We start from the raw sequence: 16597 nt of genomic DNA, 5'->3' as shown, positions 1-16597 counted from the left end.
CCTTTGCAATGCGGAAGGAGGAAGACAGAAAGGGAATTCCTAAGGATGGGCCTTGGGTCTTCTCAGGAAATAGCACGATGGGCAGGAGTGTAGACCCTGGAGCCAGACCATCTGAGCTCAAATCCTGGTTCTCCCACCCATCGCTATGTAACCTTGGCCATTTAATCTTTCTATGCTCAGTCTCTTCATCTGCAAAATGAGGATTATAATCGCCTCTATCTCATAGAGTCATTGTAAGAATTAGATGAGTAATATATGAAATGCTTGAATATATGAAACATATGAAACCATACGTGACTCACCGTAAGTGTGATATGACTGTTTGTCGAGGGGCTCATGCTGAGATGATGACATGAGAAAAGGTATGGGGACTCCTGGGGCAACGCACATGTTCGATAAATACAGGCTCCTCTCTCTTGCTGTACTAGTCATCTACTGCTGTGTGACAAATTTCTCCAAACATGGCAGCTTAAAACAGCAAGAAACTTACTATCTCACAGTTTCTCTGAGTCAGGAATTTAGGATTGGCTTAGCTGGGCAGTTCTGGCTCAGGGTCTCTCTGAGGTTGCAGTCAAGATGCCGGCCAGGGATGCGGCCTCTGAAAGCTGGACTGGGGCTGAAGGACCCACTGCCAAGACGGCTGGCCAGCAAGCTCCTGCAGAAGGGATCAGATCCCTGCCATGCCCACCGCTCCCTAGGGCTCTTGAGCAACCTCACAACATGGCAGCTGCCTTCCTCCAGGGTGAGTGATCTTAGAGAAGGCAAGGGGAAAGCTGTGATGTCTTTCACGATCTAGCCCTTGATGTCACACATTGTCATCTCCATAATATTCAATGGGCTACACAGGTCAGGACTGTCCAGTGTGGGAGAGGACTACTCAGAGACGTGAAGAATAGAAGGCTGGCTGGGACTGTCAGGGGCCACCTAGAGGCTGCCTGCCACCTGCCCCACTGTCCACCACCAGGCCCTAGAACACATACCGCTTTATCTTGGAATTGCTTTACCACCGGAGAGCTATCTCCCCTCTCTTCTTTCCTTCTCCTATCCTTCCTTCCTTCCTTTTTTAATAGCTTTTTCTTCTGATTATAAAAATGTGTTCTGAGTATAAAAATAGAAAATTTAAAGAATACAAAAAAGAATAAAGAATTTTAAAGCTGCCTGTAATTCCACAATTATCTGATATTCATTTTGATGGATAATTCAGTATGTTACTACAAAATTTTTATGTACATTTTATAAAATTTTAATTACACTGCGTGTTCAGTTTTGAATCTGCTTTTTACACTTGAAATCATATCATGATCACTACTCGATGCCATTAGATGTTAATAATAATAATAATCACTTAAGCATTTAGGAATGTTCCAGGCACTGTACTGAGCTCTTCAGATATTTCACTTAATTTTCACAAAAATCCTATGGGTAGACTATTACCACACCGATTTTACAGAAGAAACTGAGGCTCAGAGAAGTTATATAACTCTCCTCAGGTCGCACAGGAAATGAATGGCATAGTGAAGGTTTCCATTCGGATCTGGTGGCCTCCACTGTACCCTAACGGCTGCACTCTTTTACTGGACGGATGCCCCACAATTCACTGAAGGAAGCTCCTGTTGTCAGGTTATTTCCGGTTTTTCAATACAAACAATGCTCTAATGTACATCTGTTAACATACTCGTTTGTCAACACAGGCCCCAACTTCTTAAAAAAAAAATCTATAAATACATCCCCTGGGTGAACTTGTGCCATAGCTTGGAGGCAAGTGTGTCATTTAGGGCTGGCATAACCCCTTCACAGGGCATCATTGACTTGTATAATTGAAAAGCCCAGGGGAGGTCTGGCTTTAGGTGTGGCTTGATCCAGTAGCTCAATGATGTAAAAGACTTGGGTCCACTTGAGCCTTCTGCAGTTCACCTTCTGTGGCATTAGCTTCATCATTCTGCCCTCGGGCTCCACCTGGAAGCCCCCCGAAGCTCCAGGCTCTCCCCAGGCAACAAATGGCTACCTGGATTCCTGACCCCACATTCTCATGCCACACCAGCTCTTTCTCAGGCAGGGGGAAGTTTCTCTTTCGGGGAAGCCACAGCCAACGGTTCCTGACGTCTCACTGTGGACAGGGAGAATGGGATGCTCTGACCGGCTTGAGCCAGTCAGGACCCACCCCTGAACTGTGTCGGGGGCAGTCCCCCCCATCACCATGGCTGAGACGAAGAGAGGTGTCTACAGCAGTTGTGTTTCGCTTCGTAACAAACTTGCAAAACTCAGTAGCTCAAAGCGGCAATTATTATTTCTCATGATGCCAAGGGTTGGAATATGGGCAGCTATGTTCCTCTCTCCTGGCATCATTCAGGGGCTGCAGTCTTCTGATGGCCCAACTGGGCGTGGGGGTCAGTGGTGACCTCACTCGCACATCTGGAAGTTGGTGCAGTGCTGGCTGGGGTGCCTCAGTTCTCCTCCACGCAAACCCTCCCCTCCCGGCAGCTAAACGGTGCTTCTGCCTGCACTGCAGTCTCAGGCCTGAGGAGGCAAAGCTGGAAGCTGCAAGGCCTCTCAAGCTCTGTTCTGGACACTCCCATGCAATGGGAGTCACTTCCATGCAATCTGTGGGTCAAAACACTGCAGCCCAGACCTAGGGGGAGGGGAAACAGACCCTCTCTCTGGATGGGAGGGGCATATTGCAAAGGGCTGGTAGGTCTGCACAATTTGGCACAAGTGATTAGGGCAGAGAACAGACTCTGGACAGCCTAAAGGACCAGTGACCACCACAAGAGGGTAGAAGAAGGTAACGGCAGGGAGAACTTCCCAGAGAGTGGCTGGCTCCCTCTGCCACAGGGGCCCTGGCCATCTCGGCAGGTGATGTCCCTGAAGACAGCGCTTGTGTCGAACCCAGGATTGTTCCTGAGACCAACACTCGGAGATAATCTTTGAGGTCAGGGCAGGAGGGGCTGGGATTACATGTCTCCCTCGCTAAATTGAGGCATGAAACTTTTATTAAGGTATATAGTTTGTCAACGCCAAGGAAACAAGGCAATTCTGGGCAGACTCATTAGGAGCAAATCCTTCTCCACCAGCACAGTCGCCAGTCTTTGTGGGACCGCGAAAGAAGGGGGTGAAGAAAGGAGCAGGATTTGCAGAAGGAGAGGTTTAGTCCTCTAAACACACGCAAAGTGCTTTCCCAGGCCCCTAAGAACACAGGCACAGCAGCCACACGCGTTTCCCCAAAGTTTCTTTGCAGAAGGGCTGCCTCCTTTGCAAACGTGCGTGGTGCTACTTCCATCAGACACAGGGACGTGTGCCCAGCCGCCTCTCCATCAACCATGGAGGAGGGTCACATGTGGTTTTGTCTCCCCAGGAACCTGAGTATCACCCTCCTGCCCTCTCTGACCTAAGGTGACAGACACCCAGACCTCCCAGCTGGAGAGAGACCCTCTGAGCCCCTCCCCCTCCACCCAGTGAATGGGCCACACAGGCCCCCACTTGAAGACTGTGAGATCACCCACACCTAGATTGGCCATCTCACAGCTGTGTGCTCTTGGTCAAGCAACTTAGCCCTCTAAAGCGTCTGTAAGACAGGTGCAACAATAACTGCTTAATCTGTGGAAAATCTTGGCATGATTTTTTTAAATTTGAGCCAAGATTTTTTTTTCAATTATTTATTTTTATTGAGTTCATAAGAGTTTACATCAATGTGAGATCTCAGTTGTACATTATTTCTTGACTGTCGCCACATAGGTGCTCCCCTTCACCCCCAGTGCCCGCTCCCACCCCCTTCCCCTGGTAACCACTGAACTGTTTTCTTTGTCCCAGTACTTGTTTATATTCCACATATGAGTGAAATCATCTAGTGTTTGTCTTTCTCAGTCTGGCTTATTTCACTTAGCATAATTCCCTCTAGATCCTTCCATGTTGTTGCAAATGGGATGAATTTGTCTTTTTTCTGGCTGAGTAGTATTCCATTCTATATATATACCACATCATATCCCATCATTGGTCAATGGGCACTTGGGTTGCTTCCATGTCTTGGCTATTGTGAATAGTGATGCAGTGAATACAGCGGTATGTATGTTACTTTGGATTGTTGATTTCAAGTTGTTTGGGTAGATACCCAGTAGTAGGATAGCTGGGTCATATGGTGGGTCTATTTTTAGTTTTTTGAGGAATCTCCACACTGTTTTCCATAGCGGCTGCACCAGTTTGCATTCCCACCAGCAGTGTATGAGGGTTCCCTTTTCTCCACAGCCTCTCCAACATTTGTTATTTTTAGTCTTAGTGATTATAGCCATTTTAACAGGTGTAAGGTGATATCTTAGTGTAGTTTTGATTTGCATTTCCCTGATGATTAGTGATGTTGAACATCTTTTCATGTGCTTATTGGCCATCTGTATATCTTCTTTGGAAAAATGTCTGTTCATATCCTATGCCCACTTTTTGATTGAGTTGTTTGTTTTCTTATTGTTCGGTTGTGTGAGTTCCTTATACATTATGGAGATTAACCCCTTGTCAGATATATGATTTGCAAATATTTTCTCCAAGCCAAGATTTTAAATCAGGAGATTTCATACACGTAAACTCTCCAGCCCCTCAGGAACAATCTAAAAATCTGCAAGCACTGGGCCTTCATTCCCAGCTGGCAGATTGGCTGGAGCTGAGTAATTTCTTTAAGATAGGAGATTGTCTCACTGCTTTGCCACAGTCCCCACCACTCCTAGTTGTCTTACATCAGATCTACTTTTTCGTTTATATTCCTGGCCTAATCCCAGCAGGCTTTGGACTTTGCTGCCACTGGGTTACTGTTTCAGCTCCACTGTCGTCAGAGCTTCACTCAGATCTTTATCCCAGGATCCACCCTCACAGCCTAACATCCCATTCCATGTAGGGAGCAGTCATAGCCTCCGTCTCCTTCATTGCCTTAGCCACCACGGCACTGACTAGCACCGAGGACCTAGGAACAACCTCCCTAGCCAGGCACCTGAACTACCTCTCAGCCCCAAGATGTACTCACTCTTCTCTGTGGCTGATGGCCCTAGGGTGGGACATCTGCCTTAAGCAGTTTGCAGGGGCCCAGAATCCAAATCTATTTTAATTCTCAGGGAGTTTAGTTTGCAAATGGCTTCATCTTGGTCTCTAGGCTACTTGAATGGAGCATCCAGCTGCCACTTTTTTCTTTTCTTTCTTTTTCTTTTTTTTTTTTTTGCTGAGGAAGATTCACCATGAGCTAATCTTCCTCTTTTTTGGTATGTGAGCTGTTGCGACAGCATGGCCAGTGACAGACGAGTGGTGTAGGTCTGTACCCAGGAACTGAACCCCGGCTGCTGAAGCAGAGTGCACCAAACTCAACCACTATGCCAACAGGGCTAGTCCCAGCTGCCACTTCTAACATTCCTTCAATCCTTCAACAAATACTCATTGAGCATCTACTATAGGAAGCAGCAAACTTTGGCCCCTGGGCCAGATCCAGCCCTCTACCTTAGGTGTTCAACCCATGAGCTAAGAATGACTTTTATACATTTAAACAGTTGGGGAAAACTCAAAATAAGAATCATATTTTGTGACACATGAAATTGAAATTTCGGTGATCATAAATAAAGTTTTAATGGAACACAGCCACACCCATTCATTTACATATTGTCTGTGGGTCCCGAGGCAGAGCTGGGTTGTTGCAACAGAGCCTCAAATGTTTGCTACCTGGCCCTTTCCAGAGAAGCCCGCTGGCCCTGCTCCGCTGTGTTCCGGGCCCTGGTCTGGGTTCGGGCCACACACAGGCGCTTCAGCTTCCCAGGGCTGCTGTACCGAATCACCAAAGAGCAGGGGCTTAAAACCACAGAAGGCACGCTCACAGTGCTGGAGGCCGCATGTCTGCACGTCTGCAGGGAGGCGCGGGCAGGGTGGCTCCTCCAGAGGCTCCAGGGAAGGGTGCTGCCTCGTCTCTTCCAGCTTCTGGCGGCTGGCAGCATTCCTGCAACTGCATTGCTCCAATCTCTGCTCCCGTCTTCTCTGCGAGTCTCTCATAAGGATGCTTGTCATTGGATTTAGGACCCACCAGATAATCCAGAATAATCTCATCTCAAAATCCTTAATTTAATTATATCTGCAAACAAAAAATTTTATCTTTTTCCAAATAAGGTTGCATATTTTCCAAATAAGGCCCCAGGTTCTGGGACGTGGACATATCTTTTGGGGTGGGGGGTGGGGAGTCACCATTCAACCCCACTACAAGTGGCTTCATGCCTTCTAGAAGCTTCCATTCTTTTGAAGGGAGACTAACGACAACTCCCTCACTCATAATTTTTAAAAACCATAACAGGTGAGGTGTTGATAAGAGTTGTGAAGAAAACTACGGCAGGTGAGGGGCTGGAGAGTGGCAAGAAGGCTGTTTCCAAACCTTTGAGCAAGACGCATGGGCAGTGAGGTGGTGAGTGGCACGGATGCCGCAGAGGGGACAGCAGGTGCAGAGGCCCTGAGAAGAGCGCTGGGGGCGTGGGAGGAGCAGCAAGGAGACTGTGTGGCTGCAGGGGAGCGAGCGGGCCGGGGAGAGAGGGGTGATGATCTCAGGTGCCGTCAGCTAAGGGGCCTCCACCACGCCATCAGGAGGACCACTGCCTCCCTCCTCCGTCTGCAGCTCTCCTTTGTACTTGTGCCTGATGCAGCACGCTCAGTGAACACCCACGCGGCCCGACCTTGGAGCTCTGTCCCCATTACTTTGATAAGTAAACTGAGGCCACTTTTTCGAGGTCGCGTATGGGCAGAGCTGCGACCTCACACTTGCTTCCAGGCCGAGCCCCGCCGTTCCTCACAGCGCTTCTGCAGGGGCTTTCTGAAGACAGAAGGAAAGGCAGGACGTTATGTGAACAGAACCAAGCCTCACCCGGACTGCAGAACAAAGGCACCTCCTCCCGTGGCAGGCGGCTCCAGAGGCACTTGGGCCGGGCCGGCGGGTTGTCCTGCTTCAACTTTCAAGGAGGTAAGTCATCGCAGAAAACAGTCTTTGCAGCTGGACCTCCAGTGGGCAATCGGTAAAGCCGTCGTGTGCGGTCCGAGCCAGGGCGGGCCAGCGTCGGCAGGCCCTGAGCTGCCTCCTTGTCTGCTATTCCCTGTGTGAGGCCAGGGGGCTGGAGAGTCTTCAGGCTGCCCGAGTTGGGGTGTGGGGCACAGAGGCCTCAGCAAGGGCTGCTGAAGGGAAGGGCTGAGACCCCTTCCAAATAAGGCAGCTGGGGCAGGACATCAGCCCAACCTGGGCAATGTTGGGGGTTGGGGAGTATGCTTTGTACTATTGTCAATTTTCAGTTGTTTAAAATTCATATCAAACAGCACACATACATATTTAAATAATCAAATAATATCTCACAATACTCTTCCTTCACCCTCTAAATTCTAGCCACACTGGCCTTCCTCTTGTTCTCTAACACGTTCAGCTGATTCCTGCCTCGGGGCCTTTGCACTGCTGTTCCTCCTGCCTGAAGAGCTCTCCTGTTGTCTCATCCAGTCTCAGCTCCAGGTCACCTCCTCAGAGAGGCCCCTCGCTCCCCAGACCATTCACCCAAAAGTGCTCACTCCTGTGACTATGTATGTGTCCCATCACCAACATGGTTGCCAGCACTTAAGCACGATGCAAAGTGGCCATGTTTGGTCATTCAGTTGTTCACGTCCTATCTGTTCTGTCACCTCCTCTAGAGTGCCAGCTGCACGAGGGCAGGACCAGGCCCGTTCTCCTCACTGTGGAGTCCGGTGTGCCTAGAGCACAGCCTGGGATGCCATAGCCTCTCACTGAACGTTTATCACAGAGAGAAATGGAGAAGGAAGGGCGGGAAGGCAGGGAGGGACAGACAGGCAGCCACAGCGACCCTTGCTCATCTTTTTCTTCCCCTGCCTCTGGCAGAAGGAGCCCCATCCTCACCCACGAACCTGACCCAAGTATAGCAGCTGCTCTTCTGGGGCCCAGGGGAGGCAGGCAGGAGAGGAGCCCTGAGGAGCTCCCTCCAGAAGCCCAGGCCCAGCTCAGCCCTCTCTCCATGAGGTGGCCAGAGGGCTCTCGCTCCCCCGGCCCAGCTGATAGGAATTCTTTTCCTCAGGATGTGGCAGAATATGGGGACCAAGGCCTGGGCTCTGATGTCAGACACATCTCTGTTTGGATCCTGGATCCATCCTTATGACCTTGGGCAGGTCATTTACCATCACTGACCCTCAGTCTCCTCCTATAAAATGGAGGTAGTCCCACTGATGCAGTGGCGGTGAATTAAGATAATATTCAGATAACAGGCCACCCGGTGGGAGTTCTCCTGTTTTGTCCCCACTTGGCAGCTCAGGTCAAAGCTGAGGACAAAAGCTGTCAAGTATCCCACATCCGAAAGAGAGGGAGCTTCTGTGAGAGCTGTACAGACAGACTGGGGTGCCTGCAAGAAGCAGCAGCTGGCACCTTGTTTGCCAGCTGGATGTTGGCTGAGCCAGAGACACCACAGACCCCCACTGGTGCCCCTGCAAGAGACAAGTGTGGGCAGACGGCTTCCTGGGAGGCTGCGGAGGTGAGTAAGGCATTTTTATTCTCAGTCCCTCCCCCTATTGTGGGGTAGAAGATGGGGGTGTGTGCCAGTTAACTAGGGCCCTGAGAAGACAGCGTGACAAAGAGCCACCAAATCTCCACGGCATACAACACACACATTTATTTAGCTCAGGAATCTGCAGCCTGCTGGGTTTGAATGGTCTAGGACAAGCTGGCCAGGACAGCTCTGCTGAGCCCACTGGGCCCACGCACATGTCCAGGGGGTGGCTAGGGTCAGCTGGGCTCAGTCTCCTGTCAGAGGGTTGGCTGGGGTCTGCTGGTCTCGGCTCGGCCTGCTCGCCTGTCTGGGGGCGTAGGCTGGCTCGGCCGGCTGGCTCGGGTCTGCAGCTGGCTAGTGTTGGCTGATCCAGGCTGGCCTCGGCTCCTTTCCACGTGTCCCTCCTCCTCTTCCTGGGCCCAGGGGGGCAGTCCAGGCCAACTCTTTTCAAGACAATGGCAGAGGTGCAAGGAGACAAGCATGAGGCCTGTCAGTCTAGGCCTAGAACTGACACGCTGTCACTTTTACCTGAACCCACTAGCCAAAGTCACGTGGCCAAACCCAAAGTCAAGGGGTTGGAAGTAACCTTCTGTTCCTTAGTGAAAGGAGCTGCAAGGCGCCAGTAAAGGCCAGCATGGGGGGTGGAAGAACCAGGGCCGAGAGTGCTCTACTGCCCGCTGCTTGGCCCCTGGAGGCTGGGGGTACACCTGGGAACCTGGCCACCAGTGGCATTTCTGGCCCAGAGACTTCTGAAAGTGGGGGTCCATTGCAGGGACCCAGGCCCACAGCTGATCTTGATTTGGAGGGCCTGTGGTGGCATGCACCTGGGAAGACCTAGGGAAAGTCACATTTCTTCTCTGTGGTCCTCAGAAGAGTAGATAAGGACTCCCTTTGTCCCCAGAAGTTAGAGGAGGAGAGGGGGTCACAGGACTGCTCTGGGAACCACAGAAGTGAAAGATGGTGCAGACTCCCAACCTGGAGAAAGTACTGAGGACTGAACCACACTGGGGGCCAGCTCAGTGCCACAGGGATCCAGGACGAGGCTGGCCTCTGCTCCAGGACTGATATGGGATCCCCTCTGCAGGGAGTTCCATACCTCCAACCCCAAAGGAGCCAGTAAGTGGGAGAAGGAGAAGGAAGGTGTGGAAGAGCCTGATACAGGCTTATGAGGAGCCTGTTGCTACCCCCACAGCTGTGCACACTGGAGCAGCAAGGACGAGCGGAGGAGAGGCATTCCGAATTGAATTGAAGACAGAGGTTTGAAAGCAAGTGGGCCTGAGCCTACTACTGAAATGAGACCATTCCAACAAAAGAAAGGACCAGAAGCTGTGGAATCTGGCCAACCTGGCAATGAGGGATGGAGTGAGGTTGAAGGAAATTAGGTGACTAATAAAAATAAAATAGTAACAATGACAGCAGCTAACAAAGACACTGCTTCCTGTGTGCCAGGCACAGCTCTGGTGCTTTCGATTGTCATTCTTTTCATCTTCATGACAACGCTATAGTATCATTATTATTAATTATTATATTATCTCCATTTTAAAGACGAGAAACCAAGGCAGAGAGGTTCAGAAACTAGCCCCAGGTCACAAAGCAGGAGGCGGGGAGCCAGGATTTGATCCCAGGCTGTCGGAACTCTGAGTCTGTAGCTATGCTCTCTCCTTTTTTTTGAGAAACGAAACCATCTCATGTTTATACTCCAGTGAGTTAAATGCCCCAGTAAACCAGTCACTTAGCAGGTGCTCAAGAAATGTTAGCTCTCTGGCCTTTTCTTCCCACTCACCTGGGCCACCAGGGCCGCCCCATTGCCATGGTGACCTCTCTCAGGTGCGTGCAGAGGCACAGCGGAGAGGGCTGAGCTACGAGCCGGGACACTGGGTTCTAATGCTGCTCTGACCCTGGCTCTCACATCTGGCCGGTCCCCCACCCCGGCCTCAGCCTCCCGAGCTGTAACACAAGGGCATTGGACTTGGCTGTGATCAGAGAGGCTGTGTCAATACCTCCTGGGGAGGTCATGCATTCTCTACCTCCTCAAACAGTTCCTGCTCTCCCAGACAGGTGTGTATGTGTCTGTGTGCATGTGCACATGTGCGTGTATGCGTGTGTGTATATGAGAGTGTGCAGGTGTCAAAGTCACAGACTGTGTCCCGAGGGTGGCAGCCGTGTAGAGTAGGGCAGAAGATCTGGCAGCAGGAGGGACAGCCCAGGAAGCCTCACTGTCTACCAGCCCCCCTAGACCTGCCCAGACCACCTCAAGACCCCAAGGCCAGCACTGCGAGGCAGGGGTGCTCAGGAAGAGCCCGTCTGTGTCAGAGGCAGCAGGAGAGCACTGGCCAGCAGGCTACCACCAGACCTGGGTTCAAGTTCCTGCTCTGCTGTGATGCTGGACAAGTCTCAGGTCCTCTCTGAGCATCTCTGAGTTTCTGCCCCTGAAAGCGGGGTAACTAACCCCCTCTCCCGGGGCCCAGTGTCTGAGGAGTGCATGAGGGACTTGGGGGGCTGCCAAGAGATAGGCACTGGGGGCCCAGCCTGGGACAGCCTCCCCCTCTCCTCACACCTGCCTCATGTCTACACCTGGCCCGTGTGTAGTCTTTGCTCGGGCTTTCTCTATCCTTTCCAGATCAAGTATCAGCTGAACCCCCATTCACCCCTGACTGCTGCTGACCAGTGGAAACCAGGCCTCCAGTGCTGTGGTCCGCACACCCCGACAGCTCAGAGTAGGCCCGTGTCAATAACCACCTGAAGGACCACTGTTTACGTGACTCCGGCTTGAAGATGAATACTCTGCATCCATCATCTCACGTGCTCCTCCAACAACCCTGGGAGCACTCACACTAACTCCATGTTCTAGATGAGGACTGAGGACCAGAGAGGCTAAGTGACTTACCCAAGGTCACATGGCTAGGCTGACTGACCTAGGCTTAGAAGCACGAGAGAGAGAAACCAGCCTACATACGAGTGTAGCAGCACTTTGAAATAGTGAATCTATGGCTTAGTTTTGGGTTGTTTTCTAGTTTTATTGAGGTGTAATTGACTTAGTATTGTTTTTATTTTAAATTACTTTGGGGGGAAGGTGTTGGCGCTACACTTTTTCCAGTGTTTAGCGTCTGGCCCTGCTATTAGTAAGCAGTAGCGTGTGAACTTGAACCCAGATCTGTGCCAGTCTGACTCCCGAGACCCAGGCCTTCTGGGCAAGGTCAGATGCACTCTGACTTCCTCTAAGCTCCCAGACACCCACCTCTCTGGCTGCCTCAGCACCTCTGGAGGGACCTGGGACTGGGAGAGAGAAGACAGAGGGTGGGATCCCCAGGAAGGCCCAGGCCAGCCCTCTCACACTGTTGCCCACCCTAACCAGAGGGGACGGTCTCTGGGGTGGGTCCAGTTGTAGGAGACCTAGGGATCCAGAAATCCTTGTGTGGCCATCTAGCGGGTGTAGGTCACACATGCAGCTGCCCACCATCTTTTAACTAGCCTTGGTGTCTGGGGGAAATTCTCGCATTTTGAGTCGCTCTCCCCAGTGCAGAAGGCAATACTCATGTCTCAGCCTCCTTTTCACCATCAGAAGCGCCCACATAGGATTCCAACTTGGGAGAGAGTCAAGCTGCTTCCTGGAGCGGGAGGCAGAGTGTGGTGGAGAACACGGAAATTTTAAAGGCAGGTGGTAAGACTGACCAGTGGTTGGGGTTTAGCTCCTTAAGGGAGAGCTTCGAACCCGACCAGGGATTCCCTGAGCAGCCTACTGTTCTACTGAGGCCCGTGGGTCAGCACTGAAAGGTGAGAGACTATTTGGGTCCAGTAAAGAAGCGCCCCCTCCCTGGGGAAGTGGATTCCTGATTCTCCCTGATTCAGGCAGCCGGCACAAGGCTCCTGTCCCCTTGAGGATGCAAGTCCAGGACTAACCCCAAAACTCTGCCCCTGGGGGTCTGGAGGGAGTTGGTGGGTGGGAGGGGCATGAGGTGTAGAGGGAAGACAGAGCATGAGGAGCAAGAAGAGGACTGTCACCTGTCACCATGTCCAAGCTGCTGGATCAAAGACTGGCCAGTGAACACCAGACCCCCCGGGAGCCACACCGGCCAAGCTTCTTGTTGGTGTCCACTGAGGCCTTCCCAGGGGCAGCAGCCTGAATGTTGCCCAAGGACTGACCAACAGGACTGATGCCCATCTGTGTCTGAGCTCTGGCTCTGCACCCTCTGATGTCACTTCTCATTACCAACTCCCCTTTCAATGGCCATGGCCTCTCCAGAGTTATCTGGAAGAGCGGTGGAGCTGGAGCCCTGGGGGTGGCTGAGGGTAGAAGGGCCTGGTGGCCTGGAAGGAGGCCACTGAGAGTTACCTAAGCCGGGGAAGGAGGAAAAGCCCGGTTCCCGTGTAGGGGGAGACTGAGGCTCAAGAGCAGAGGACCCCATGCTGCCCAGGGCAATAGGCCACATGGAGGGAGGGGAGTGACTGCAGCAGCCACCCCCAGGCTGGCGGCCGGGAGGCAGGGGCTGCTCTAGCACCCACTCATCTGCTGTGGCACCGAACAGCACCGAGACCTCACGCCCACTCGCTCTGATTTTCTGCTCTGCTCACAGGAAGGTGGAGGCTTCAGACGCCAATGACAATTTTAATGACTACTACACCCTTCATGGGGACTGGCAAAGGCCAGATGTACATGCTGGAGGTGTGGCCTGCAGACGCACTTAGCCTCCGATACAGGACTGAGTCCATTTTGGGTATTCAGTCCTGAGGGGACCATGCCCATCTAATAGTGGTCTTTTGTTCTCATGACCCAAAATCCAAAACAAGGGCCAGATGTCCCTTCTCCAACCCCACAAAGACATAAGCTGCCTCTCCTGAAGCCATCTTAGAAAGAGGAGGGATGAGGAGAAAGGGAGACTTCTTGAGACAAGTTTTGATGGGGAATTTGACCAATTCACCATGGACAGCTGTGCAGGTTGTTCACTGTCCAAGAAGGCCTGGCTGAGGAAGTGAGTGCTTATTGAAATCTTGCCCACCCTCCATTTTCCTGGTGCAGAGCTGCACCTGCTTGGAGGAAGAGGTGCCTTCTGAAATTCTCACAAAGCCTGTCTAAAGTTTGAACTTTTACTGAATATTTTATCCAGAAAAGTCTGTTTTAAATCTGGAATTATTTCTAATGAGTACATTTTTTTAAAATATAGTTTTCCAGAATAAAAGGAGATCAGCTATAGCAACAGGTACATTTTGCGCACATCTGAGTCAGGTAAGACTACAGAGTACATTTTGTCCACCGCCCTACACATGGGCATGCACACGTGCACACATACGCACACATATAACTATTATCATGAAAAGCACATGGCAGGATCCTCCCCTCCCTTGAGGACAGGACCCACGTGTTATCTGTGCTTCCTGTCCTCGATCCGGTACCTGTCACAGAGCAGACCCTCGGCAAGTGTCTGGTGACGGACAGACTGACTAGGTGAGTGATGCATAAATGACGTGTGTCTTTGAGCTGAGGGTGGGTCAGACACGCATCGTCATATTAAGGGAAACCTACAGCTGGCCTTGAATTCCACAACCCTGTCCATAGAGAACCCCAAGAAGCCTTGCACTCAGGGACAGGCCAGAGTGCCCGGGGCCTCCCAGAAGTGCGGCCCCACTAGGTTCTGCACACAGCTCTCAAGCCACCAGTGGACCAACTAGGTATGAAGCCCTACTGTGTGCCAGGAAGCAGGCCCGCTCCTCGCATGCACTGGCTGGGGTCCCTGCCAGGCCGTGAGAAGAGAGAGGGCCCAGAGAGGGAAAGGGATGGGACCCAGCAGACATGGGGGATCTGGGCCCACAGGGACTCAGATGCCTAGCTCTCGGCTTCCCGCCCACCCCACAGCCAGCTCAGGCTCCGGGACTCCTCCGGCAGCTCCACTCTCAAAGCACCTCCACTCAGGCCTGTCAGGAAGCAGCACAGGGAGCACAGCAGCCACAGCGCCTCCAGCAGGGAACAGAGAATTTGGAAGTCTACGCACCTGATTTGAATTCTCACTCTGCCACTTTCCAGCTGTGTGACCTTGGGCAAGCCATGTAACCCCTCTGGGCCTCAACGTCCTTCCAGTTCAACTGGAAACAGAGATAAATGTCCTGTCTCCTTGACCAATCAGAACATGAGCTTCGAAATGACTGACATGAGCACAGAAGGGACTTCCCAGGTCCTTAGGGTGCTGAGGTTTCTCCAGTTTGGCTCAGAGGAGGCTGACTCCTCCATGCGCACTCGCACAGCAGAAAGAAGACGGACTCTGGAGCCATGCAGACATACAATTAGAACTCAGTTTTGCCAGCGACTTGTTTTGTGGCCTTGGGCAAGTCACTTTCCCTCTCTGAGCCTCAATCTCATCTGAGAGCATGTGCTCTGAAAGCACAGGAATCCTAAGGGGGTGGGGTTGGTGCCTGCAGAAGGCAAACCCGGGCTGCATCTGGGAGGCAGCGCCAGGCTGCCTCCTCCTGCAGTGGGGGAAGCAGGAACCAATTTCGGAAATGCCATGATACAGGTCATTCGCGTAGTAAAAGCCCCCAGAGTTTTCTGTGGCTCTGGGCCCCTCCCCGGGCAGGCTCAATGAGGGGAAGATTGAGATGCTGTGCACATCCTCCTCCAGTGTCCGAGTCACTTCTACTCGAGTGCCCTTCAGAGGCTGGAAGCAAGGTCGCTGACTCCCAGGGAGCTCAGGAATCATCGACTTCAAGGTGGCCATGGGGACTTAGCAGGGGAGAGGCGGGCAGGGGCAGGTTGCAGCCTCTGGGCCACAGGCTCCCCCTCTGCAAAACGGGGACTATGCCTTCCATGGGGCTCCAAGAAAGACAGCGGTATCCGTCTTGGCTTTTCAGGGAGGAGCCACACCTCTGGACGTGTCCCTGGCCTCAGCCCCCTAAGCCAGCTCCAGACACCAACGTGGGTGTGAGGGATGCGGTCCCAGAGATTACTTCCCACAATGTTCTAGAGGCTTTGTCCACCTCCCTGGCCCAAGTCATGGCTTAGGTGAAAACAGCCATTGACAGCTGGGGCCTCTAGGGCTCGTGTGACCCATCAACAAACGTGCATGCACAGAGAAGCCCAAGTGCGCAGAACCCTGCCATGCATGTAGCATGTCATTCCCGCTCAGAGAAAGAGGTGTGTGGATGGGTACACGTACATAAATGCAAGGGCGGGGGGTCTGGAAGGCCACTCATGGAGAAGTTTTTAAATGACTTGGATTTTTATTTTCTTCTTTTTGCTTATCTGCAAGGAACATGTATTATTTCTACAATAAAGAGGAGGAGGAAAAAAACTAAAACTAAGCTTATTTTTATAAATAAAATATACCTGTTGCCAAAATGCCCACCTACATGTCAGAGCTGTGGAGCTGCTGGATGTTTCATTTAAGTAATTAATTTTCCATCCCCCAGCCCCACCCTGGCTGGCACCTAAGCCCTTCCGGGTCCCTGGGGGCCCAGAGCCAGCTTCTGGTCGGCACTACCCAAGGCTGGGAGGCTGTTTGTCTGCTATGAAACCCACCACCCCACCAACTCCAACAGTCTGAGCCAATTAATTAACACGGCTCTTTAAAGAAATTTCCAAAGGATGCAGACAGGCAAGAGTGGAAAACGGAGTCCTTGAGCTAAAGAAATCCTTCACAGAAGAGCCGTTCACGCCAGTGCTTTTCCCTAAGGAGCCCTGAAAGGTAAGGCCAGGTGTTCAAGCAGACACCAAGCTGAGCACTGGGGACACAGGTGCCGTGGGGGCAGTGAGGAAGCCCCTGTCAAGGGAGTTCAGGAGAGCTGAGGAGGAGGAGGAAGCCGGGGGGCGGGGGGCAGCCAACTTAGTCTGAGAGGATCAGGGAAGACCCCAGCTTTCCCCAAGAGCTGGTCCTGGAGGTGACCCAGCGGGCATACCACATTCACCAAAATGCTCGCTGCCTAGAATGCAACACTGCTCTGCATCTGTTTGTCTTGGTGCTTGGGCCCAGGTCAGAGTTGACTCCTCCTGATGAACCTGGTTGCTGCAGCCGAAGTTAAAGGAAGAATGCTGGTGGGACTTCGTCTTTTCCCATCTTGGATGACACGACAAGCCT

Source organism: Equus przewalskii, chromosome 12 (genome assembly GCF_037783145.1).
Source record: "Equus przewalskii isolate Varuska chromosome 12, EquPr2, whole genome shotgun sequence".
NCBI classification, from domain to species: domain Eukaryota; kingdom Metazoa; phylum Chordata; class Mammalia; order Perissodactyla; family Equidae; genus Equus; species Equus przewalskii.
The sequence above is the reverse complement of the archived record's forward strand: the minus strand, read 5'-3'. Positions refer to the sequence as shown.